Genomic DNA, 26,151 nt, shown 5'->3' on the forward strand with positions numbered 1-26,151 from the left:
GTATATACACGGTTTTATCGCTTTTCAGTTGATATCTGTATCAGAATGGTGACAGCTGGCTGTCATCATGATGCATGTTGTTCCGTGTGCGTGTGTGTGGCGTGCGTGCGTGTGTGGCGTGCGTGCGTGTGTGGCGTGCGTGCGTGTGTGCGTGCGTGCGTGCGTGCGTGCGTGCGTGCGTGCGTGCGTGCGTGCGTGCGTGCGTGCGTGTATCTGGAAGCATCACAATGCATGTGTGAATTTGTTCCAGCTGTCATATACAGGAGAGACATTGTTGATATACACTCGGTCAGAAGAGTGCGTTGTTGTTCTTGTCTCCCAATTTAGTTGTTATGCCAATTCCTGAATTCCCCAAACACTTGGTGTGTACTATAGTCTTCAGTGGTGGAAAAAAAGTACTTACACGTTTTACGTTTTAAGTATAAAAAGTATCCATACTGCAATATTGTAGATGTACTCCGTTTAAAGTATAAGTAAAAGTCCCGAATTAAAAATGTACTTGAGTGATCGTGTAAAATGTACTTTAAAGTACCAAAAGTTAAAGTTTTAACAAATCTACAAACTCACAATGTGCACGCACGCACGCACGCACGCACACAGCCATTGGAGTGCTGGCCCTGAACAATTTGGTGCCCTAGGCAGGATTTTTCGTGATGCCCCCTTGAAAAATGACCATGGCCCCCTTGTGTTCTAAAGCACTGTGTTTTTTTTGCTTGGTGGATGCCCCCCCTCCCTCATGATACCCTAGGCAACTGTTTGTTCTGCCTGATGGGAGGGCCGGCCCTAAGCGCTCAAAAACATTTGACAGGGGGCACGGTGGCACAGTTGGTAGTGCTGTCGCCTCACAGCTAGAAGGTCCTGGGTTCGATTCCCACTCGGGACGCTGTGGCTGCTGGTGGCGTGTTTCCTCCTCCGCGTCATCAGTGCCCATAGCCCATACCCGAGGCGGGGTTGGCGAAAGGGCCTTTCTGTGTGGAGTTTGCATGTTCTCCCCGTGTCCCCTAGGGTAGGTACCCTCACAAAAAACATGCAGTAATCCTGGTCTCTAAACTGCCTCCCCCTGGCCAGCCGGGGTGCCTGATGGAGGAGAAAGGAACTGGTTGGAATAACGTGTTCCTTCCACGCGCTACGTCCAACCAGGGAAACTCCCCCCTGTCAACTTGGACACTCAGGCATGAAGGAAGCATGAGTTCAAGTCCGTTGCTCTCCCCATGTCCCCCATATATGGGAACTAGGTTGGCGGAGGGTGTGTAGAGCCCAGGATCACATTAGATAATTGACACAGGGGTGAAAAATGGGTTACAAAATCGTGGGATAAAAATTATAAAAAAAACAAAAAAAACATTTGACTTCATGTCAAAAAGGTTGCAGTACTACAGTATGTGTCTATAATACACGTGCATGTGTTTGTGCTCATTAATCATGAAAAAAAACAGGGGGAAAAAAAGAAAGTGTGTCCATGTCCTCATTCTGCTGTTTTGGACTTTATAAACATGTTAATCTACCCCCCCCCCGCACCCCACTGTTGACGTCCAGACTGTAAATATTCCACTATGCAGTGTTTACTGTGTGGCCCGGGGAGCGGGGGGGAGGGGAGGGTAGGAATGGCTCTATAGGGTGTACCAAAACTCCTGGAGGGGGCGTCAACATATGTGTCACGTGGTAGCGGCCGCCATACTTGCTGGCTTGTCTGGTTTGTTTACATTGAGCGACTATCCGTGTGCTTGTATACGTTCTTTTTTTAAACTGACCTCACAATGGTGCAGACTTGCTCAGTAAATAAGTGCCACAGCAGGTCACGTCGAGGAAATGAGCCAGAAAACGGTATTAGATGTTCAGCTTTCCAGCATGGAGACAGCATCAAGGAACCCAGATTGACGAGTTTACAAAAATACGTAGAATGGCTTGGATCTCGGCTGTACGGAGCACGGGCGCAGAGACATAACGTTCAACAAAGTATCTAAGCACAGCCGTGTTTGTTCACAACATGTTCCTTGTCCTTGTAATGTATTTGGGCCCGACGTTCTTTCTATCCATCCTTTCTATCCATCCTTAGTTGGCGTTGTGTGAGCTTTATAGATCTGCCGTTTTCACTAGTTTGGGTCCTGCCAGGCAAACATCTCATAATCTCTCTTTTGGGTCTCGACCGGAGACGTTTGGGAACCACTGCTCTAACAGTGCGTTTTAACAGCGGGCGCGCAACGGCCGACACATCGCCTAAATCGCCCAGTATCGCCTGAAAAGACGAATTATTTTATTACTATCTTTTCGGGCGACGTTCCCCCGCCCATTTTTTCGACTATCGGCCGTTGGCCTGCTATCGCCGGTAGTCGGCGGGTCCCATAGACAAATAATGCAACTTCCGGAACATTCGTCTGGCTGTCGTCCGCTGTTAATTAACCCATTTTGGGCGGAAACCCCTTTTTGGTGTTTTAAACATTATAATTTAGCTATTGAAAAATAGCAGATCTACAAGCTCATAGCGCGCCACCGAGTGGCGCGCTACGAGCTTGTAGGTCTGCTATTTTTGAAAAATCGTGAAAAAAACTATTTAGAAGATTTTTTTTTAATTTTGAGGTCAGGCCTAAATGGGTTAAAACCTACTGTAACTCACTAACCCCGCTGGGTGCCACGCTGTAAGCAAACCACTAACACACGCGTTGCAACACAGCCGGCTTTGTATCACCATTCAGTTCAATTGGAAATAGTCAGTTAACCTCATGGTAAACTTCCTGTTACTCATGTGCAATTTCAACCCACTTCAACCCCTTAACCCATTTTGACCGGAGATCAGATTCTAAAAATGTCTTCTACATCCTGACAGTTTTCTGAAAAAGCTATGTTTATGTCAGTGGTTCTTCGATTTTTCAAAAATAGCAGACCTACAAGCTCATAGCGCGCCACCGAGTGGCGCGCTACGAGCTTGTAGATCTGCTATTTTTCAATAGCTAAAGCATAACATAATGCTAACACCAAAAGGGGTTCCCGCCAAAAATGGGTTAAATCCAATATATATATAATTGGCTGAATGGAGTGGTCCCGGGGCGCTACACCAGGCTAATATTTCCCCTTAAGCCAAATGTCTTCAGTCGATCTACAAGCTCACGATGCCCTGCGATGCCAATGTGTAGAGAGCTTCTAGATCAGCTGTTTTTTTCCCCGCTGAATGTTCGTCGCAGCATATACTGTAGACGCTACTGGGGTTCAAAGGTTAACGTAATAAAGTTTGATTTGTGCTTTACTAGTTGTTGTGACGTGACTCACTGCAGTAAAGTTAAGCTAAGAGCGCTTCTGCCATTGTGTAACACTGAGGGCAAAACAACAGCTAATCATTTGCCTTGTGTGAAAACTTATCCAAATCATGTTATAAAATATAAACAAATTAGCTAAATATAACACACAAACACAGAGAAACAAAACAAAGTAAAATGAAATGAAAACAGAACAAATCAAAGCTAAATTGCTAACCCGCTAAGTCACATTTCTAGAAGAGACCTTTAGCAATTAGGGTCAAAGTGTGCTCCGTTTTTCAAGATTTGTTTCTTTTAAAGATTACCACGGCGTGGTACGAAAAAATATATTGTCCACTGTGCAATTAAAACTACAAAATATACGAGACGAAAACACTACAATGAACTTGATTTATAACCTTCCACATGATAACAGAGTCCATCCATCCATCCATCCATCACTGACGTTTTCTCGCTTTTACTCTGATGACAAGTTCCCCTTCGCTCAGTTTTCCTTTCCCGTCTCACTACTTTTAGTTTTCTATGACCTCACTATTTACAGGAAAGGGGAGTGTGTGGCTGTGTGTGTGTGAGAGCGTGCATGCGTGCGTGTGTGTGTGTGTTGGGGGTTGGGTGCAAAAAGACATGTAGACCGTGCAAGTTAAAACTATGCACCATTGTTTTCACAGCCACGAGATGAGATGAGATGAGATGAGATGATCCAACAGTGCGACCGCCACTGTAGCAACACCCTCATGAAAGCCAAGGAGGGCTGGATATATTTCGCGTGCGCGTGGTGGTGTCGCTCTCGCACCTGAAATAGCCGATCTCTAAGCTCACAACGCCTTGCAGTGGGACGCGTTGTGAGCTTATAGGTCGGCTATTTTCAGTGTGCGACACCGGCTCGCAACTAAGTATAAGTCACCCTTAAAAAAAACAAGCAATTCCTGTCACTCACCATGTCCCTCATTCTCTCACATTCACCGTCTATCGAGGCCCCTATCCTGTCACCTCCGTGAATCAGAGAAAGAGAGAAAGCCATAGCAAAAAAAAGAAGAAAGCAAAGAATAAAATCATGCAGGACATAGTGATTGCATGAAACCAAAGCAGGCCACCCATACATCACAGTAGGTGGCCTTATTGAGCTCAATTGATGGGCCATAAACCCATTGTTGTTATTATTTTAATCTGGTGAAACTACTGCCTTCATTAATGACATTCTCTTCCTCCTCAAACCCCCCCACCCCTTTCCCTCTCCCCTCCCTGTTCGAGTGTGACTCGGTGGAAGTGTCGTGTCCCGGGGCGGGCCAGTGCCCCTCGTTGACTCGGGAAAGCGTCTGGAGGGCCTTTGGAGGCACGGTTAGCCACGGCTAGGTGCCAGATAAGCCGCAGATTAGCCAGCGCTATCGCTAACTGTGGCACCGCCTGCCAGCACTCTGATCCGCTGATATGGCCTAATTGTTCTCTTTAGCTCTGAAGTGATACGCCACCGCTGCCTGCGCGCTGCTGCGGCGCTCACAGAGAGCCAGCCTCAGCCAGCTATAGCGGTGGCAGGCAGGCAGGCAGGCAGGCAGGCAGGCAGGCAGCTGCTGCATTCCCAGCACAGCAGCAGCTGCCTACACAAAGCAAGCGTGCCGAAGTACCGAAACTCAAGCACTGTACTGTACTTTGGGAGGTACTTCTACAGTTGGGTGCCACCGATATTGTCCCTTATCATTTGACCCATTTAGGCCTGACCTCAAAATTTAAAAAATAATATTTATATTTTAATAAATATAATAAATATTTTCACGATTTTTCAAAAATAGCAGACCTACAAGCTCGTAGCGCGCCACTTGGTGGCGCGCTATGAGCTTGTAGATCTGCTATTTTTCAATAGCTAAATTATAACAATGTTTAAAACACCAAAAGGGGTTCCCGCCCAAAATGGGTTAACTGTCCTTTTGCGCAGATCACGCAAACCTCAGCAAAAAGAAAAGGACAATATCGATGGCCTCCAACTGTACCTCACTTGAGTATTTCTGTTTTCTATACTTTATACTTTGACTCCACTACATCTCGGAGGCAAATGTTGTTTTTTAATACTCCCACTATACAATTACTGTATCTGAAAACGTTTGTTACAGATCCATATTATTATTACAAGACATACATTAATAAATAATTAAGCCACGTTTTATACAGCTATTGGAAACTAGCAGATCGGCAAGCTCACAAAGCGTCGCATTGTGACACGCTGTGAGCTTGTAGAAAAGATTCTGCACAATGAGTAGAAGTACTTTTACTTTTGGTACTTACTAAATGTGATGCCAATACTTTGTACTTTTACTCAAGTAAAATCTTTAATACAGAAGTTTTACTTGTAACTGAGTATTTTTACATTGTGGTATTGATAGTTACTTAACCCATTTAGGCCTGATTTAGAAATGTCTTCAAAATCCTGACAGTTTTCTGAAAAAACGTATGTTTCTATGTCAGTGGTGCTCAATATTTCATGTCAAGGACCCCAAAAATTATATGCAATATTCCTCCGCCCCCCATCTGAAAATATGTTGTTCCAGGGACCCTCCCCAGAAGCAACGATTTGAGTTAAAATGTTCAATCTGTAATAATAAATATTCAAAAGATTTGAGGCACATTTCACGATTTTTCAAAAATAGCAGACCAACAAGTTCATAGCGCGGCACTCGGTGCCGCGCTATGGGCTTGTAGATCTGCTATTTTTCAATAGCTAAAGTATAACATAATGCTTTAAAACACCAAAAGGGGTTCCCGCCCCGAGAATGTTCACTACAGTTCAATCAGGACAACTCACATTATTCTTGGGGCTTGAGTTCAATATTTGGAGAGAGCCCAGTTCTGTTCTTCTCACTGTGTGAGTTTCTCCTCAAACTTCTGCTCGCTCTACTGTAGCTGACTCACATACTTCCACCTAGCAGGTTCATTCAAACTTTATCATGTTTGTCTTCTTCGGGAATAGTGCAGGGAAGTCAATAGATTCAGTCGCTCCAGCTTAATGCCGCTCGGTATATCGAGCCCACACAGTATCTTCAGGAACAGTGCTGTACCAGTCTAGTTTGAAGTAAATATTGTATCATACAGTATATACTATTTGAGGCTTTGGCAAAACCTTAACTCTTAAGTCGATCATCTGCATTGGTCCCCAGTTCAAATTATTATTATTATTTGTGGAGGGATTCGCAGCCTGAAAAGTTTGGCAACCGATATGATGGAAATCGTATTAATCCATTTAATATTTATTTGACATGTCTCTAATGACTAATATGTCACATGACAGAGTACAACAGTCAGAGTTTTCCTGAACAAACTAGCTGATCGTAAATTGGAAAGGAAAAAAGTGTGTTTTTTTCTTTATTTAATTTTTTCTCATTTAAAAAGAAAAATGTCTGTAATTCAGTTGATTTACAACAACGTGTTGGGAAAGTTTGAGAGCAAAAGTGTCTGTCCTGTTGTCTTTGTTTTGTTTGTCTGTTCACATTTGTCACTGTTTTTTCTTGTTTATCACATTTATATACCTTTTTTATTATGTATTGTATTTGGAACATTTACACTACCTGTCACTATTATTTTTTTTCCATTTTATATCACTTAATTACTCATTATCTGCCAATGATATTCTGAAGTTATGTCATATACAAAATGCCTAATAAAAACAGTATTAAAAATAAACAAAAATAAACTAGCTGATCGTTATAAGCTCCGTCTCTGGGATGGAGAACTACTTACAAACGTCTAGCCTGCCACTGCTTAGGTTCCTGGCTTGGGTCAATGGAGAGTACTGTAGTTTGGAAAGCAGCCATGACGTAACGACTGACTGATGTTTGATGGAGCAAATTAAAAAAATCACAGGGCCAAAAAAAAAAGCAACAACCAAAATATAGATACTGTTTGATCGGTTGACGCTATGCTGAACCTCCAATGGATCAGTAACTGCACTGGAAACGTGATCATTCATAGATATCACCCTCACTGGCCTCATTATTATAAAACACTATTTGTTTTTTACCAAGTTGTCTCCTTACTGGATTAGTGGTTTTGTTCCTGCTCGTCTTCTTTTATGTGACAGTCAGACCTACTGAATCTCAGCCACCGAAGCATGGGAGAAATTTAAAGTAATTTCCTGAGTGTTAATTAAAAAAAGATGAGTGTGTGTGTGTGTGTGTGTGTGTGTGTGTGTGTGTGTGTGTGTGTGTGTGTGTGTGTGTGTGTGTGTGTGTGTGTGTGTGTGTGTGAGAGAGAGAGAATGTGAGACATGGCAGGTGAGACAGGGTGAGAAACAGAGACACAGTAAAACGCTTGGGTCTCTCAGAGTGAAATGGACACTCACACATTAGATGGTTTACATGTATTTTTCTGGGAAAGCTTGGGAGCTGCATGAGGCCCGGAGGGTGTGAGAGAATGAGAGAAAGTAAGTATTGCACAGCCACATAATAGCGATACTGAAAGTGAAGCCCCATTCTTCCCACTGGACGAAAAAAAATAGAAACGCCCACTGACATCTGGCTTTTGTCTTCAGTGGAAAAGGTTACAATCTAGTGACAGTATAGTCACAGATATAGTTATTGGCTCCCACCAGCTCGGATCATTGGCAGCGATGCAAACAAATCACTCAGGTGTAGAGCTGTACGATTAATAATAGAAAAAAAGATTGCGATCTAGTAGATTCATTTCCCTGAAGAAGGCCGAAAGGTCGAAACGTTGGATTCTTCTCAATAAATATACAGCATCGTGGCTACGTGTGTGCGGCCTTTTCTCATTTTTACTTATTTACTGCCTTAGGCCAGCACCTCACCAATACTGGTGTGCGCCCTTTCCTGCTTGATCTAGTAGACACCTAAAAGTAATCTAATTTCTAAATTTTAGCAAGAATCGTGCTGCACTAGATGGCTGTCCAATTCATTTTAGTTAAGAGAGAGACTTTAAGAGAGATGATGTTGTCTGTTTAACCCATTTTGGGCGGGAACCCCTTTTGGTGAAAATGTGGCACAAATCTTTGAATATATATTCTTTCAGAGTGAACGTTTTGAACTCAAATCTTTGCTTCTGGGAGGGTTCCCTGGAACACCATATTTTCAGATGGTGGTCGATGGCCAATTACATATAGTTTCTGTGGGTCCTTGACATGAAATATTGAGCACCACTGACATAGAAACATACTGTAGGTATTTCAGAAAAATTTCAGGATTTAGAAGACATTTCGACGTCAGGCCTAAATGGGTTAAGAGAGATGATGTTGTCTGTTTAAAGCCACGGTAGTTAGCTACGGGTGCCACATATTGAATGTTTAGTAATGTTCAGCAACTACAGACTAAAGACAATAAGTATTTTCATGGTAAAAAATGAGAATCGTGTCAGAATCGCGATCACAATTCTTGTGGAGGAAGATCGAGATTCAACATTTGAGCCAGAATCGTGCAGCACTAGTACCCAGGTAGACCTTTTCTGGCGCCATGCTATGAGACAGTTCCTCCTGATTCATAAAGGAAAAGGAATTAAGAAATTCACTCACATTTGCCCCAAAAACAGATATGTGGGAACTGGAAAGAACAATTTACGAGCACAGTGAGTGTGCGAGTAAAGATAACAAAAAAACCCAACTGTAGTCTTTTCAATACAAAGTGAAAGAGAATTTGGTCAAAGCAATTCAAACTTGTATTCCTCTATAATAACCTCGCCCCACCCCCAGACACCCCCGCCCCCTCCCCCTCCCCCCAAGCCCCATTCCTTTTCATAATCACAAGCAATCCCACAACAATTATTGTCATTGGTTTGGATAGTTGTGATGTATTGCATCTGGACAGCACTCGCCCAAGAGGGAGAGAGAGAGAGAGAGAGAGAGAGAGAGAGAGAGAGAGAGAGAGAGAGAGAGAGAGAGAGAGAGAGAGAGAGAGAGAGAGAGAGAGAAGGGGGGGCAGTGTGTGCGTGCGTGGATTTTTACAGTATGCAAGAGATGTCCTTTCATTTGTGATGGTGACTATTCATTAGCTCCTGTAGCAGCTTTTGTGCCCATACCATAGCTACGCTGGTGTGTTCATCCATACGATAGCTACGCTGGTGTGTTCATCCATACGATAGCTACGCTGGTGTGTTCATCCATACGATAGCTACGCTGGTGTGTTCATCCATACGATAGCTACGCTGGTGTGTTCATCCATACGATAGCTACGCTGGTGTGTTCATCCATACGATAGCTACGCTGGTGTGTTCATCCATACGATAGCTACGCTGGTGTGTTCATCCATACGATAGCTACGCTGGTGTGTTCATCCATACGATAGCTACGCTGGTGTGTTCATCCATACGATAGCTACGCTGGTGTGTTCATCCATACGATAGCTACGCTGGTGTGTTCATCCATACGATAGCTACGCTGGTGTGTTCATCCATACGATAGCTACGCTGGTGTGTTCATCCATACGATAGCTACGCTGGTGTGTTCATCCATACGATAGCTACGCTGGTGTGTTCATCCATACGATAGCTACGCTGGTGTGTTCATCCATACGATAGCTACGCTGGTGTGTTCATCCATACGATAGCTACGCTGGTGTGTTCATCCATACGATAGCTACGCTGGTGTGTTCATCCATACGATAGCTACGCTGGTGTGTTCATCCATACGATAGCTACGCTGGTGTGTTCATCCATACGATAGCTACGCTGGGGTGTTCATCCATACGATATAGCTACGCTGGTGTGTTCATCCATACGATAGCTACGCTGGGGTGTTCATCCATACGATATAGCTACGCTGGTGTGTTCATCCATACGATAGCTACGCTGGTGTGTTCATCCATACGATAGCTACGCTGGTGTGTTCATCCATACGATAGCTACGCTGGTGTGTTCATCCATACGATAGCTACGCTGGGGTGTTCATCCATACGATAGCTACGCTGGTGTGTTCATCCATACGATAGCTACGCTGGTGTGTTCATCCATACGATAGCTACGCTGGTGTGTTCATCCATACGATAGCTACGCTGGTGTGTTCATCCATACGATAGCTACGCTGGTGTGTTCATCCATACGATAGCTACGCTGGTGTGTTCATCCATACGATAGCTACGCTGGTGTGTTCATCCATACGATAGCTACGCTGGGGTGTTCATCCATACGATATAGCTACGCTGGTGTGTTCATCCATACGATAGCTACGCTGGGGTGTTCATCCATACGATATAGCTACGCTGGTGTGTTCATCCATACGATAGCTACGCTGGTGTGTTCATCCATACGATAGCTACGCTGGTGTGTTCATCCATACGATAGCTACGCTGGTGTGTTCATCCATACGATAGCTACGCTGGTGTGTTCATCCATACGATATAGCTACGCTGGTGTGTTCATCCATACGATAGCTACGCTGGTGTGTTCATCCATACGATAGCTACGCTGGTGTGTTCATCCATACGATAGCTACGCTGGTGTGTTCATCCATACGATAGCTACGCTGGTGTGTTCATCCATACGATAGCTACGCTGGGGTGTTCATCCATACGATAGCTACGCTGGTGTGTTCATCCATACGATAGCTACGCTGGTGTGTTCATCCATACGATAGCTACGCTGGTGTGTTCATCCATACGATAGCTACGCTGGTGTGTTCATCCATACGATAGCTACGCTGGTGTGTTCATCCATACGATAGCTACGCTGGTGTGTTCATCCATACGATAGCTACGCTGGTGTGTTCATCCATACGATATAGCTACGCTGGTGTGTTCATCCATACGATAGCTACGCTGGTGTGTTCATCCATACGATATAGCTACGCTGGTGTGTTCATGACGTCGACTGTGACACCCCCCAAAAAGACGACGACAGAAAGGCATAGTGAACTCATTTACTGGCAGTAGGAAAGTCGCCTATTCCTTGCATGTTTTCCCACATATCCAGTGGTGGGAAAAGTAGTCAAGTTTTATACTATACTATTTGATAAGTAAAAGTATCAATACTGCAATGTGGAATTACTCTGTTACAAGATAAAGTCCGGAATTCTGAATGTACTTGAGTAAAGGCACAAAAGTAAGGCGTCAAAATGTACTTAAAGTACCAAAAAGTAAAAAGCACTCATCCTACTCTGAATGCGCAACGTCTCTGCGTGCGTGCTCGAGAACCGTTTGCCCTGACTTCAACACACGCGTTCCACACCCCCACAGGGAGTGCAGTGCCCGGTATCGAGTCGGTTCTCCAGAACCACCACAAAAGGCTCTGATCAGGCTCTGCCAGTGGGCCTAATGAGCCAAAGTCCCCTCACCTGTGCAATTTCCAGTCTCTGCCAATTGATTGCCATGGCAACCACACACCTGCCAATTTATTACTTAATCAGTCCACTCTTCACACACAGGCAGACAGACAGATACAGAGATCTCCATGTGGGACACAGACAGACAGTTAAAATGGGTGCTATGACAACAGGTATTGCATACTACAGATATCTCCATATACAGTATGGTCACAAAAGGGACACAGACAGATAGTTAAACCGGGTGCTATGACAAGTTGACAACGGGTATTATTAGGTTCCCAAGTTGCATCGTTCCCAAGTAGGCCGGTAGCCGACGGGCACGTACAGGTCTAGTGTACTTAAAGTACCAAAAGAAAAGAGCACTCATTATGCATAATGTCCCATGTCATAAGTTTTCAAATGTATGCAAAAATAGATATACAAGCCCACAATGTGTCACATCACGACACATTGTGATCTTGTAGATCTGCTATTTTCAAATGGCCGAAATGTATCTAGGGCTGAAGTGTTTTGTAATGATAATCAAAAATCGACAAACTAACTAGTAAGTAAGGTTTTCAAATAAATGTAGTGGAGTACAATAGTTGAATCCAAGATGTAGTGGAGTAGAAGTAATAGGTATTGGGAATTGGAAATACTCAGTTAAAGTACAACTACCACAAAAATTGTACTCAAGTACTTAAAGGGATAGTTCAGATTTTTTGAACTTAAGTTGTATGAAATACTTTCCATTAATATAGTGGTTGCAACTGTATTAATTGATTGCCCGAGTCCCGTGGTGGGAGTTCTGCTCTGGTTTTGGTCAATATTAAGTAGTTCCGGTCATTTTGTGGGGGGCACTGGGGCCACGCAGTAAAAGTAAATTAATCCACAAAACGAACGTAATTTGTATTGTTGACCTATTTCTAAAATATTAGCGCGACTTTCGTTCAACTTTGACCCCTCTATCACATGGAACTATTTTTTGGGCGTAGTGATATGGACACAAAAAAATAGTTCTGTGTGATAGAGGGGTAAAAAAAGAACGAAAGTTGCACTAATATTTTAGAAATAGGTCAACAATGCAAATTATGTTAGTTTTGTGGATTCATTTACTTTTACTGCGTGGCCCCCAGTGCCCCCCACAAAATGACCGGAACTACTTGATATTTCACCAAAACCAGAGCAGAACTCCCACCATGGGACTCGGGCAATCAATTAATACAGTTGCAACCACTATATTAATGGCAAGTATTTCATACAATTTAAGTTAAAAAAATCTGAAAATGTACTTAGTTATTTTCCACTACTGGAAAAGGGGTATGAGAGAGAGACAGAGAAAGACAACAACAGACAGAGAGAGAGAGTTTAGTAGGAAGACGAGGTTGACAGTGAAAGTGTTGCGCGCGCGCGCGTGCGTGCGTGCGTGCGTGTGTGTGTGTGTGTGTGTGTGTGTGTGTGCACGCGCACATGCGTGACAGTGTGTGTGTGTGTGTGTGAAAGAGAGAGAGGGCCATGTACGGTAAATTACCAATTTGTCGGCTTGGTATTCGTCGTCGGCTCACCTCAGGAGGAACAGCCGACAATGACAGCTGATGATTACAATGGCAGATACAGACATGACAGGGAGCAGTAATTACCACTGAAACCACCCGTGGAGTGGACTTCTCTCTCCCCCACCCCTCCTCTCAGAAGATTACATCTGTACCTGACACTCCTCTGGTCTCCCTGCGAGCCCATTACTATTTTTTCCCCCCTCCAATGACACGGTTGTGTACAGTAGCTATAGTGAGAGCGATGCGGGAATGCTAACTTTAATAAACCTTGAGATGGTGAAAGGACTACGAGAACAAACAAGCTCTTTACAAAATGGCTCAAGACTAAAAGCAGACACAGGAGCATGGGAGGAAAAAATATATATATATATGTTTGTTTTTTTCTGAAGTCAGCGAGATGGATGATTATATGAGCTCCGGTACTCATCCCGATGCGCTCCCCCTCCTTGTGGAACACCTGCCATTAGGAAGATAGGCCAGCATATTTGCTGTATAATGGAGTCGGCTTTAAAAAGGACTACAGCACAGATAACAGCCTTATTAAGAGCTGTCATGCTGTGTGGAGCTTGTGTACTCCGTGTCCCCTCCTGTAACCAGGCTGATGTTGTGCGTAGGCAGCCAGAGGGAAGCAATGATTCAGCTTCCTCTCTTTTGTTGGACCCAGAAAGTGTTACGCGAGAGAGAGAGTGCTGCTGGAGAGATGAAAATCACTGCAGACTCAGAGGCCTTATCTCCTTCGCTCACTGCCAAAACACACTCACGGCTGAAGAGACACGCACGGCCGCACTCACGTACGCACACACACACACACACACACACACACATACGCGCACGTGCGCGCCACCACTTAACTACCGACTGCTTTTGATTACTTCCAATTTGTTACTTTCGCACCTCCAGTGGTTACCATAAAATGTGTGTCAGAATAAGCCAGGCAGGATGAACGGCGTGGGGAGACGAGAGCTATAGGTAATGTGGTTGGAGACACGCGACGGATAGCTTGACTGCTGGTTGTGATTGCAGATGATTGATGGACAATCATTGTGGAGACAATAAGAGTCTTACTGTAGGCGAGAACTATACTGTATAGTGTGGGACAGGTTGTATAGCTCCCACCAATCTATGTCTGTATCTATGCTAAAATATCATTTAGGTGTTTTTTTAGACTTAGAAAGACACATACGATCAAGCCCTTGTCCGCGAATGTGTAATAATATTAATATTAATAATTATACTAATAATATACATAAATATTAAATATTGACATGGTATAATATGTTTTGACTGTGGTCGTGGAGAGTTGGTGCTGGTTCTACTGCTTGGACAATGGACTCCATGGACAACATTATAGTGGACTTTAACCCATTTAGACCCTATGACGTGTGGGAACGTCGTAACTAATCCAACCGACGGGTTGCATTTTCATTGATATCAAACGAGAGAAAAATATTCTGTTTTTTTTTTTTTCTGTTTTTTTTTTGTTGGCCTCTCCTTCTGCACCATACTCCTTGCTCTTCGCACATGCGCGTTGTCCGTTCACTTCCCTGTTTACCGCTCAGAAAGAATGCCTCGTATCTGCTAATCTAGGGAGCTCTCCGTGGTTTTGACCAGATGGATATACCAAACTCTTAATTTCTGACTTCCAACATGCCTCTCGTTCAAAATATTCAGCGATGTTATCGTAACGATAGCGAGTTAAGCAAGCACAAGTATTTACCCCCGGTTTTTGTCCGGAAAGGAAGGGAGGGGCTTACAGAGTAAAAGCAGCCATATCTTCCAGGCACCCCGAGCTTCTATTTTGAAAGAAATCCCGGCACTGATTGTGTTGAAAAGGACAGGGTGAAAGCTAGCTGGAAGTATAGGAGTTGTGTTCAGAGGCACTGGAGGCCCTGCTTCTGCTTGCTTCTAGTTCTTTCTTTCTTCCTCGTCTTCCAACGGAGCTGGGAGGGAGTCTGGTGGTCAGCTCTGTGGTTGAAGCTAGACCTGAGGAAGTTCTTCCTCCGAAACCACAGGTTCCAATTAAGTTCCCCTCAAGAAGGAGCAATTACACCCAGACAGAAAAGAGGGGGGAAAAAGAGCAATAGCAAGAGCGGAGGACAGGAGAGGACGGATACAATAGATCGCTGATTCACAAACCTTTCATGAAAAGGACCCCCAAAATGATACTCATTAGCCCCGCGGACCCCCCATTTGAAAAGATACGCCAAGGACCCCCATAAGAGAAGATTTTTAGGGCTCTAGCAGTGATTTTCAACCATTTTCGGTCACCCATTTAATGGCATTTCTATCTCTGGGACCCCAATGTATATATTGTAAAATCAACGTTAATTTAACTATTGAGAGTTGAGAGAACATTTGGTTCCTAACTATCAGCTGGGGACCCTCTGGAACTCCTTCAAGGACCCCACTTTTGGGAACCACTGGATTAGACAGACAGACAGACAGACAGACAGACAGACAGACATTTGACAACATTTGCCCGTCGTCTAGTTATGAGCGAACGGTTCATGAAAACCATCAGTCCACACAGTGATTAATTATGACAATAGCACATTGAGTACTGTAAACAACATGTCCCATATCGCTGTGGCGGCAGCACTAGGATGAGGAATCTGTCACTGACTGACCGTCCGTCCGTCGTCCAAGAGGGTCCCCCCAGGTGACGCTCTGTTTCTGTTGCACTCTGCTGTGTGCATAATAAGGCCGACTGGCCATTGTTCCGTTTCTGTCGCTTCGCTCATCGTCCCCCGACAGTTTGGAATGTTTGTCTGCCGCGCACGCGCGCACACACGCAAGCACGCACGCACACGCACACACACAGCGGTATGAAGCAACCCAAGTACATTTACTCAAGTACATTGCTTAAGTACAAGTCTGAGTGTTATAAAACGGGGTCTCTGGTGCGGGAGGTATTCAAGGTATGACAGAAAAGCTACAGTTTGCAGCGTTAAAACACTCACTGTGTACTATAGGCCCTCTCCCACTATGCCTATCCCTCTCTAAGCACCCCCCCCCCCTCTCTCTCTCTCTCTCTTTCCGGGGAACAAGGCGAGCTGTAGGCCACCCTGCGGCCCCTCGCAGCTCCAACGCGGGGCTACGAGCCAGATCTCTGCATTTGGATTTCATTACAAACAGACCCGGCTCTGCAACGGCCTAGAACAAAAGAATAATAATCAGAGCGGGGGAAAAATGAAAGAGGGGGAGAGGAAAAAAGAAAGGAGAAAAGGGAGGGAGGGGAGAGAGAGAGTGAGAGAGAGAGAGAGATGGGGGGGAGAGGGACAACGTTTCAAAGACTTGTTATATGGTCAATAAATTCAAGTTTTTCCACTGAAAATAGAGGTCCCAAAACGTGAAATGGAAACCGGGCGCTCCTTTTGTCTCGCCGACGCAAATTGAAAAGGATCTGTTATCCTAAATCATACGTAAACATGTCCAGCTTTGTGTAAGAGAGAAATTACCATTTTTATGGCCCGTGATACTATCTCTGAAACCTGCGCTGCCACGGGGAGCGGACGTGCGGTGATACGTTCGCCCCGACATCTGCTTTGGGTCGCGGCCAAGTGCCACACATGCACACACACACACACGCACAGTCACAGCATTGTGAATATAACTACTAACACATAGGTTGTTGTTGTTCAGACAAGCAGCCTGAATGCGTTTGTTTACGTGGTTACCACAGCGATATGTGCAGACGACTCGGAGTCCTCACACTCCCTACAGTGTCTCCATGCAGGAGATCCACTGTTGTGACTTGCAAACAACAGTGTGGACACTAGTAAGTCCTAAACATCGTACTTTGAGGGGGACAACAATGGCCTGTAGTCTCCACATATAGCCAGACATATATGCTCACACCTACGGAACCAAATGGACCCGTTAGGGTTCATTTGGTTCCATTTGTACACTTACACTTAGCTGGGGACCCCCTGGAACTCCCTCAAGGACCACTGCCGTAGTGGAGGAGAGAGAGACATTCACACATACTGTACGCACGCACGGCATGCATGCACGCACACCCACACGTGCGGAGACACCCTATGGGCCAGTGCAAAAGGTGGTGATGGGTTGGGGTGGGGGGGTGGGGGGGAATTGAAGCTCTGGGAAAAGAATGTCGACGTGCTGCAGGAAGAGGCCTCATGAGCCGATACACATGCACACACGCGTGAGTGTGCGCGCACACACACACACACACATGACAGAATGTGAAGGCATGCTGCCTTTGTTGGCCTGACAGTGTTTGTACATGTGATCATGTGCAAGTGTGCGTGTGGATCAGTGTGCGTGTGGATCAGTGCATTGACTTGCCGTAAACAAATAATGCAGAGCCCTGAAGGGAGGGGGGACGACACGGAATCCAAGATAAATAAACAAAATCACGAAAATATAGTTTTATTGAGTGACGAGCCCTGGCCCTCACCCCAGCCTTACACGCACGCACACGCGCACACGCACACACACACACACACACACACACACACACACACACACACACACACTTAGACAAAAAATCAATTAGCTCTTGGCTGCTTATGAACCAAATAAATCCCAGACAGACGAACAGCTATACGTCTATATACGCTGCAGCATCATCATCATTCCGATCACAACTCTAAAAATCAAATGCATGTTTCGTCGGCAACGTTACAGTGGTCTGCACAACACTGCAACAAGAAAAAATAATGATCTGATTCGCTTTAAAAGGGGGGAACCCTGACGTACCTCGTCTTTCCCGCGGCCCGCCTGGTCGAGGGGAAGACAGTCCATCAGGTTCTGGCAGTTAAAACTCATCCAGTGCCACCGGGTGAACACCAGTTTTGGCCCTCGTTGCCACCGAAGCCCATTATAAATAAAAGAAAGAAAATTAAATTCTATTGTGCATGTAATGTGCATGTCATCACCTGACATGCAGATTAGAGCAATTTTCAAAATATGGATATATAAATAAAAATAAATAAAAAAAATATATATATTTTTTTTAAACGTCCAAAGGCGTCCTGTGGCACTGAGACAGTTAAATCCCTACAAAAATGGATCCTTTATACGGCCCGGGTCCGTTCCATACACTCAGACACCGAGGATTTGTTCTGTCTTTACACGGAACTTCTCAAACATTTTCACATGTCACTATCAATCCCCCCCGGATTGATAGTTATTTGGCTGCAGACCACAATCCGAAAGGATTTCGTGACAGAGACAACCATAAAACAACCGCAAACTTTTTTTTTTAACAAATTTGCAATGCAACAGTGTTGATTTTGTGGACTAAAACTAAGACGACGTGGTGATTCCTCAAAGCTAGGTTAGTGTAAACTGACTAAAACTAAGACGACGTGGTGATTCCTCAAAGCTAGGTTAGTGTAAACTGAACTAAAACTAAGACGATGGTGGTGATTCCTCAAAGCTAGGTTAGTGTAAAACTAAGACGACATGGTGATTCCTCAAAGCTAGGTTAGTGTAAAACTAAGACGATGGTGGTGATTCCTCAAAGCTAGGTTAGTGTAAACTGAACTAAAACTAAGACGATGGTGGTGATTCCTCAAAGCTAGGTTAGTGTAAACTGAACTAAAACTAAGACGACGTGGTGATTCCTCAAAGCTAGGTTAGTGTAAACTGAACTAAAACTAAGACGATGGTGGTGATTCCTCAAAGCTAGGTTAGTGTAAACTGAACTAAAACTAAGACGACGTGGTGATTCCTCAAAGCTAGGTTAGTGTAAACTGAACTAAAACTAAGACGACGTGGTGATTCCTCAAAGCTAGGTTAGTGTAAACTGAAACTAAAACGAAGACGACGTGGTGATTCCTCAAAGCTAGGTTAGTGTAAACTGAACTAAAACTAAGACGACGTGGTGATTCCTCAAAGCTAGGTTAGTGTAAACTGACTAAAACTAAGACGACGTGGTGATTCCTCAAAGCTAGGTTAGTGTAAACTGACTAAAACTAAGACGACGTGGTGATTCCTCAAAGCTAGGTTAGTGTAAACTGAACTAAAACTAAGACGACGTGGTGATTCCTCAAAACTAGGTTAGTGTAAACTGACTAAAACTAAGACGACGTGGTGATTCCTCAAAGCTAGGTTAGTGTAAACTGACTAAAACTAAGACGATGGTGGTGATTCCTCAAAGCTAGGTTAGTGTAAACTGACTAAAACTAAGACGACGGTGGTGATTCCTCAAAGCTAGGTTAGTGTAAACTGACTAAAACTAAGACGATGGTGGTGATTCCTCAAAGCTAGGTTAGTGTAAACTGACTAAAACTAAGACGATGGTGGTGATTCCTCAAAGCTAGGTTAGTGTAAACTGACTAAAACTAAGACGACGTGGTGATTCCTCAAAGCTAGGTTAGTGTAAACTGAAACTAAGAGGACGTGGTGATTCCTCAAAGCTAGGTTAGTGTAAACTGAAACTAAGACGACGTGGTGATTCCTCAAAGCTAGGTTAGTGTAAACTGAAACTAAGAGGACGTGGTGATTCCTCAAAGCTAGGTTAGTGTAAAACTAAGACGATGGTGGTGATTCCTCAAAGCTAGGTTAGTGTAAACTGAACTAAAACTAAGACGATGGTGGTGATTCCTCAAAGCTAGGTTAGTGTAAACTGAACTAAAACTAAGACGACGTGGTGATTCCTCAAAGCTAGGTTAGTGTAAACTGAACTAAAACTAAGACGATGGTGGTGATTCCTCAAAGCTAGGTTAGTGTAAACTGAACTAAAACTAAGACGACGTGGTGATTCCTCAAAGCTAGGTTAGTGTAAACTGAACTAAAACTAAGACGACGTGGTGATTCCTCAAAGCTAGGTTAGTGTAAACTGAAACTAAAACGAAGACGACGTGGTGATTCCTCAAAGCTAGGTTAGTGTAAACTGAACTAAAACTAAGACGACGTGGTGATTCCTCAAAGCTAGGTTAGTGTAAACTGAAACTAAGACGACGTGGTGATTCCTCAAAGCTAGGTTAGTGTAAACTGACTAAAACTAAGACGACGTGGTGATTCCTCAAAGCTAGGTTAGTGTAAACTGACTAAAACTAAGACGACGTGGTGATTCCTCAAAGCTAGGTTAGTGTAAACTGAACTAAAACTAAGACGACGTGGTGATTCCTCAAAACTAGGTTAGTGTAAACTGACTAAAACTAAGACGACGTGGTGATTCCTCAAAGCTAGGTTAGTGTAAACTGACTAAAACTAAGACGATGGTGGTGATTCCTCAAAGCTAGGTTAGTGTAAACTGACTAAAACTAAGACGACGGTGGTGATTCCTCAAAGCTAGGTTAGTGTAAACTGACTAAAACTAAGACGATGGTGGTGATTCCTCAAAGCTAGGTTAGTGTAAACTGACTAAAACTAAGACGATGGTGGTGATTCCTCAAAGCTAGGTTAGTGTAAACTGACTAAAACTAAGACGACGTGGTGATTCCTCAAAGCTAGGTTAGTGTAAACTGAAACTAAGAGGACGTGGTGATTCCTCAAAGCTAGGTTAGTGTAAACTGAAACTAAGACGACGTGGTGATTCCTCAAAGCTAGGTTAGTGTAAACTGAAACTAAGAGGACGTGGTGATTCCTCAAAGCTAGGTTAGTGTAAACTGACTAAAACTAAGACGACGTGGTGATTCCTCAAAGCTAGGTTAGTGTAAACTGAAACTAAGACGACGTGGTGATTCCTCAAAGCTAGGTTAGTGTAAACTGCGGCAGTGAAGCGATGCTTGTTATGTTTGACCCGTGGTAGTCGATGTGTTAAAGACAGACAGCACAGACCCATTCTCACGGCACTTAGATGTTTGAGTGGTGCAACCACTCCTATAGACAGCTATGTGTGTCCCTGGGTATGTCCGAGTACGAAAATAGCATTATATATGATGATTTGGGGGTGTTACAGTACAGTACAGTGACAGTACAGTATAGTACAGTAGAGGGACCCCCACACGGTAACTCTGTCATTTCTCGACCGTTTCGGATGCGAGGCGGCTCGCCAGAACCGGGCGACCCTGTTGGTCTGGAACTTGCCGGACCCCCACACAGAGTTGCATCACTCACTTCAACACGGGTGTGATTTTCCTTTTTTTTGCGTAGGCATATGAACAGTACGAACAGTGACATCCTCCAGAAATAGCAGATATACAAGCTCACGACAAGCTGCGACAGAGTATGGGTTAGGCATCACTGCACGCCGAGACGGACGAGAGAGAGCAAGCGAGGACTCGAGCCCTCGGGGGAATCACCATCCAGGCTCTCTTTGAAATAGCACCGAGGTGAGGCGATGTGGCCCAACCAGCCTCGGCTTCATCACACCTCATCTGGACTCTAAGTGAGCCTGGCATCCATGTGGACAGGAGAGAGGGATCGAAACATATGGCTGTTAAGTGTGTGCGTGCGTGTGTGTGTGTGTGTGTGTGTTATTGTGTGTCTCTCTCTCTCTTCTTGTATCTCTCACCCAGCTCGGCATTTCTTGTTCCCTTCTCTAGTCACGATAAATGTTTCCACTTGTCCTCTCCTGTTTCCTCCAATTTCTCTCTCTCCTGCTCTTCCTCTCTCTCTCCCCCTCTCTCTCTCTCTCTCTCTCTCTGTTCATCAGAAGGAGTTCCCATGGGGAGGCAGATAATCCCAGTTCGGAGCAGGATTCTTTTATGTCCTGGGAAGACACACTGGCAAGAGTGGAGAGAGAGGTTCTCTCTCTCGCTTCCCTCTAGAAACCAGGCACCCCATCCTTTTCTCCTCTCTCTCTCTCTCTCTCATGTTTTCCAGCCCTGTATTTAGCGTTTCCTTTTCATTATTGTCAGACTCCGCGTTTGATTTATACTTGGTTTGCGCCGCGCACCCAAAGTATAGCCTACAAAGTTGCACGACACGTCGCGCCGTACGCGCTGTGAACTTGTAGATCTATTACAACTCGGGCGTCAAGATGTGGCCAAGACTGGGATGTAGTCACATGAAGCTTGTGTTTATAAACACAAGCTTGTGACACCTGTAGGTGTCCAACGACCACATGCAGGAACACCAGGACATCAGGTGCTACATCTCAGGTTGTGCACAGTGTTTCTATAGTACAAATGGTACATTACACTGCCTCAGTGTTATACGAAAGGATACAATACCAATGAGGATGTTTACTGTGTGTGTAGTTTGCTTATGTTGTTCTGGGGTTTGACTTCTCAGGTGAGAGAAAACGGCTCTTGGAATTCTTTCACTTCCATTTGAATGCCGTAGAACGCATGCATTGTAGGTGGGAAGTGTATCAAGTGTGTGCGTGCGCATGCGTGCGTGCATGCATTTTCATGTTTAAACACACACAGTCCCAGAGGTCTCGGACTTCATGTGTCTATCTATGAACCTGCACCTGTCCACCAGCGCGGACGGGAACAGGGTGGCATTGTGGTTGTTTTTGGCAGAACATTTCTATTTTAGTTTAGTCATAGTCTTTGGAATGAAACTTCATTTAACTTTAGTCATATTTTAGTCACCTGGAATGTTTTAGTGTTAGTCTAGTTTTAGTCGACTAAATGTCATACGATTTTAGTCGACTGAATCTGCAGTTCATTTTGTCGACTGAAATGTATTTTGGCGGGCCTCGATGCCGTCGTAATGGCTCATTTTACACTTGTTGAAAACAGCCGATCTACAAGCTCACAACGCGTCGCAGTACCACTAGTCCCTTCCTAACATTTTAGTCTAGTTTCTATCTGTTGACGAAATTGTCAATACATTTAGCTTAGTTTTAGTCATAATAGCTTAATTTTCCATTTAGTTTTCGTCAGTGAAAAAAGGTATAGTAGACGAACATTTTTCGTCTTAGCTTTAGTCGACAAAAACAACACTGCTTCCGTGTGCGCTTAGGGTTAGGGGTTAGGGGTTAGGGACAGGGTTAGTATTAGGCGGTTAGGGTTAGGGGTTAGGGACAGGGTTAGTATTAGGCGGTTAGGGTTAGGGGTTAGGGACAGGGTTAGTATTAGGCGGTTAGGGTTAGGGGTTAGGGACAGGGTTAGTATTAGGCGGTTAGGGTTAGGGGTTAGGGGTTAGGGACAGGGTTAGTATTAGGCGGTTAGGGTTAGGGGTTAGGGACAGGGTTAGTATTGAGCGCGCTGGAACGGCGGTCGGAACAGCGTGCTCGAATGCCGGTGTGTAACCAGCGTGGAGACCATAGCTAGGGGTTGTGGAGTAGGGAGAGAGTCTGACCATAGCTAGGGGTTGTGGAGTAGGGAGAGAGGCCCTACATAGGGCTATTGGGCTACAGACCCATGGAGTCTGACCATAGCTAGGGGTTGTGGAGTAGGGAGAGAGTCTGACCATAGCTAGGGGTTGTGGAGTAGGGAGAGAGGCTCTACGTAGGGCTATTGGGCTACAGACCCATGGAGTCTGACCACGGAGACAATGGTGCATTATAGAGTTACACCCAGCAAGACCTTTATTTTTCTTCTGTCCTCTTTAGTTTTAATTTGCTCTGCCTTGCTCCTCTCTCGCTCTACAATAGCCAGGTTACATGCAGTCAAAGGCAAGCGTATAGCCTCACGTTGAATCAGATATTCCTGGAGACTAGCATGATAAAGTTAAATTGTGCTTATCCAGTCTGCTCAATCTGGAAAGTGTTATTACAATCTAATCATAGCATAAAGCCTAGTGTAGACTAGAGAGACGGTGGGTGGCTAATTGCATTATGGTGTGCATGAGCGTGAGAGACACACACAAACAAACTATTTCTCTCGCTCTCTGTCTCAGAAAATAAGTCAAATTCTTTGGTAAGCTTATCGTTCGTATAGGTGACCGTTTCTGACGGAGGCTAAGTCATTTAATATTTTTTAATTTTCGTTTATTTTACGTCATGTGAAAGCAGGCTTCACATTGCTTCAAATTGACATATTGGTTGTTCAGTTTGACCCACCAGTTTTGGAGATGTGGCTTATAGAGAAATGTCTCTGACATTTATTTCAGACATGCACTAGTATGTGAAGAGTCTGCCTGTGCTATTAACTCATTTTGGATTAAAAATAAATAGAAAAACAGTTGTTCTCCTCTCCTGATCAGTTAGTCTTGTCGCCATGACTGTCTCTGTATCAAAAAGAGTCACACATTTAGGTAGGTTGCCTCAGCATAATTTATATCTGTCTATAGATGTCTGCCTGTCTGCCTGCCTGCCTGCCTGCCTCTTCGCGGATTTGTGCGACTGCAATATGACTGACGTGACGTCATGGACCGGCCCTCCACGACGTACCCCGACAAGGTATAGGACCGTAACGTAGTACTACTGCACTGGTGATGAAAATGCAGCGCTTAGCTGAAAGAGTGACTCATTTAAAATGAACTGTTTAAACTTTTAAAAGCTCATGTTACTGCAACCACAGACTCCTGGAGGGGTCAGGAAACCTGTGCTGACATACAGTACCATAACGGTCTCTGTGCTGACATACTGTACCATAACGGTCTCTGTGCTGACATACTGTACCATAACGGTCTCTGTGCTGACATACTGTACCATAACGGTCTCTGTGCTGACATACTGTACCATAACGGTCTCTGTGCTGACATACTGTACCATAACGGTCTCTGTGCTGACATACTGTACCATAACGGTCTCTGTGCTGACATACTGTACCATAAGGGTCTCTGTGCTGACATACTGTACCATAAGGGTCTCTGTGCTGACATACTGTACCATAAGGGTCTCTGTGCTGACATACTGTACCATAAGGGTCTCTGTGCTGACATACTGTACCATAAGGGTCTCTGTGCTGACATACTGTACCATAAGGGTCTCTGTGCTGATATACTGTACCATAAGGGTCTCTGTGCTGACATACTGTACCATAAGGGTCTCTGTGCTGACATACTGTACCATAAGGGTCTCTGTGCTGACATACTGTACCATAACGGTCTCTGTGCTGACATACTGTACCATAACGGTCTCTTCGGCCTGTTCTGTTGTGCATGATGTGGACGAGGCCCCTGGCGAAGGAAACCCCCCGGAAATGCCACTCTCCAGTCAGTGGACTTCACAGAAATGGGCACGTTTAACCCATTCTAGACGGGAACCATCTTTTTGGTGTTTATAGCATTATGTTATACTTTAGCTATTGAAAAATAGCAGATCTACAAGCTCGTAGCGCGGCACCGAGTGCCGCGATACGAGCTTGTAGATCTGCTATTTTTTGAAAAATTGTGACAATGTGGCGCAAATCTTTGAATATATATTCTTTCAGAGCGAACGTTTTTTAACTCAAAGCTTTGCTCCCGGGAGGGTCCCTGGAACAACATATTTTCAGAAGGGGGTCGGCGGCCAAATACATATATTTTTGGGGGTCCCTGACATGAAGATGTTTGAGAACCACTGACATAGAAACATGTGGTTTTCAGTAAACCGTCAGGATTTAGAAGACATTTTGTAGAATCGTCTTCAGGTCCAAATGGGTTAGCAGACGCAGAAAACATCGTGTCGTGGCATAGAGGCTGAGAAAGTCGATGAATAAATCACGACGTTTGGTGGCGACCGAGTTGTGTTTTCCCAGAAAGAAGGACAAACCCACGGCTTCTAGCTTAACCCCGGCGATTTATATTCATGCACACGGCGGTGTCACTCGCCTCAAATAGCCGAGCTATAAAAGCTTCACAGCGCGCCGCGCAGCGATGCGTTGTTGAGAGCTTGCAGATCGGCAAGCAACCCCGTCATACAACGTATGAGTATGAATTAAACATGATGTTTTTTTGATATTTTCATGTCAGGTCACAGACCACGCTCTCAATAATGCATGGCCGCGGTCCACAGACTCACAGTAAACAACATAGCATAGAAACCCTGCGTGCTCCGTCGATTATGGTAAATGGACTGCATTTATGATTTATATAGCGCTGTATTCTAGTCTTTCTGACCCTTTAACCCACTTAGACCTCGTTCTAATCTTCATGTCAAGGACCCCCAAAAATTTATGAAATTGGCCGCCGACCCCCGTCTGAAAATACATGTTGTTCCAGGGAGGCAGAGGCAAAGATTTGAGTTATAAACGTTCGCTTTGAAAGAATATATATTCAAAGTTTTGCGCCACATTTTCACGATTTTTCAAAAAAGCAGATCTACAAGCTCGTAGATCTTGTACGAGCTTGTAGATCTGCTATTTCTCAATAGCTAATAGTA

General features: G+C 44.5%; 1 protein-coding gene across 5 annotated transcripts in view; it reads right to left on the reverse strand.

Moving 5' to 3' along the window:
• LOC306939814 (retinoic acid receptor RXR-alpha-A) overlaps positions 1-26,151 on the reverse strand; it is a 329,786-nt gene that overhangs the window by 87,507 nt on the left and 216,128 nt on the right. The window lies entirely within an intron of this gene.

The sequence above is a fragment of the Electrona antarctica genome, assembly GCF_951216825.1.
Source record: "Electrona antarctica genome assembly, chromosome: 16".
In the NCBI taxonomy this organism is placed as follows: Eukaryota; Metazoa; Chordata; class Actinopteri; order Myctophiformes; family Myctophidae; genus Electrona; species Electrona antarctica.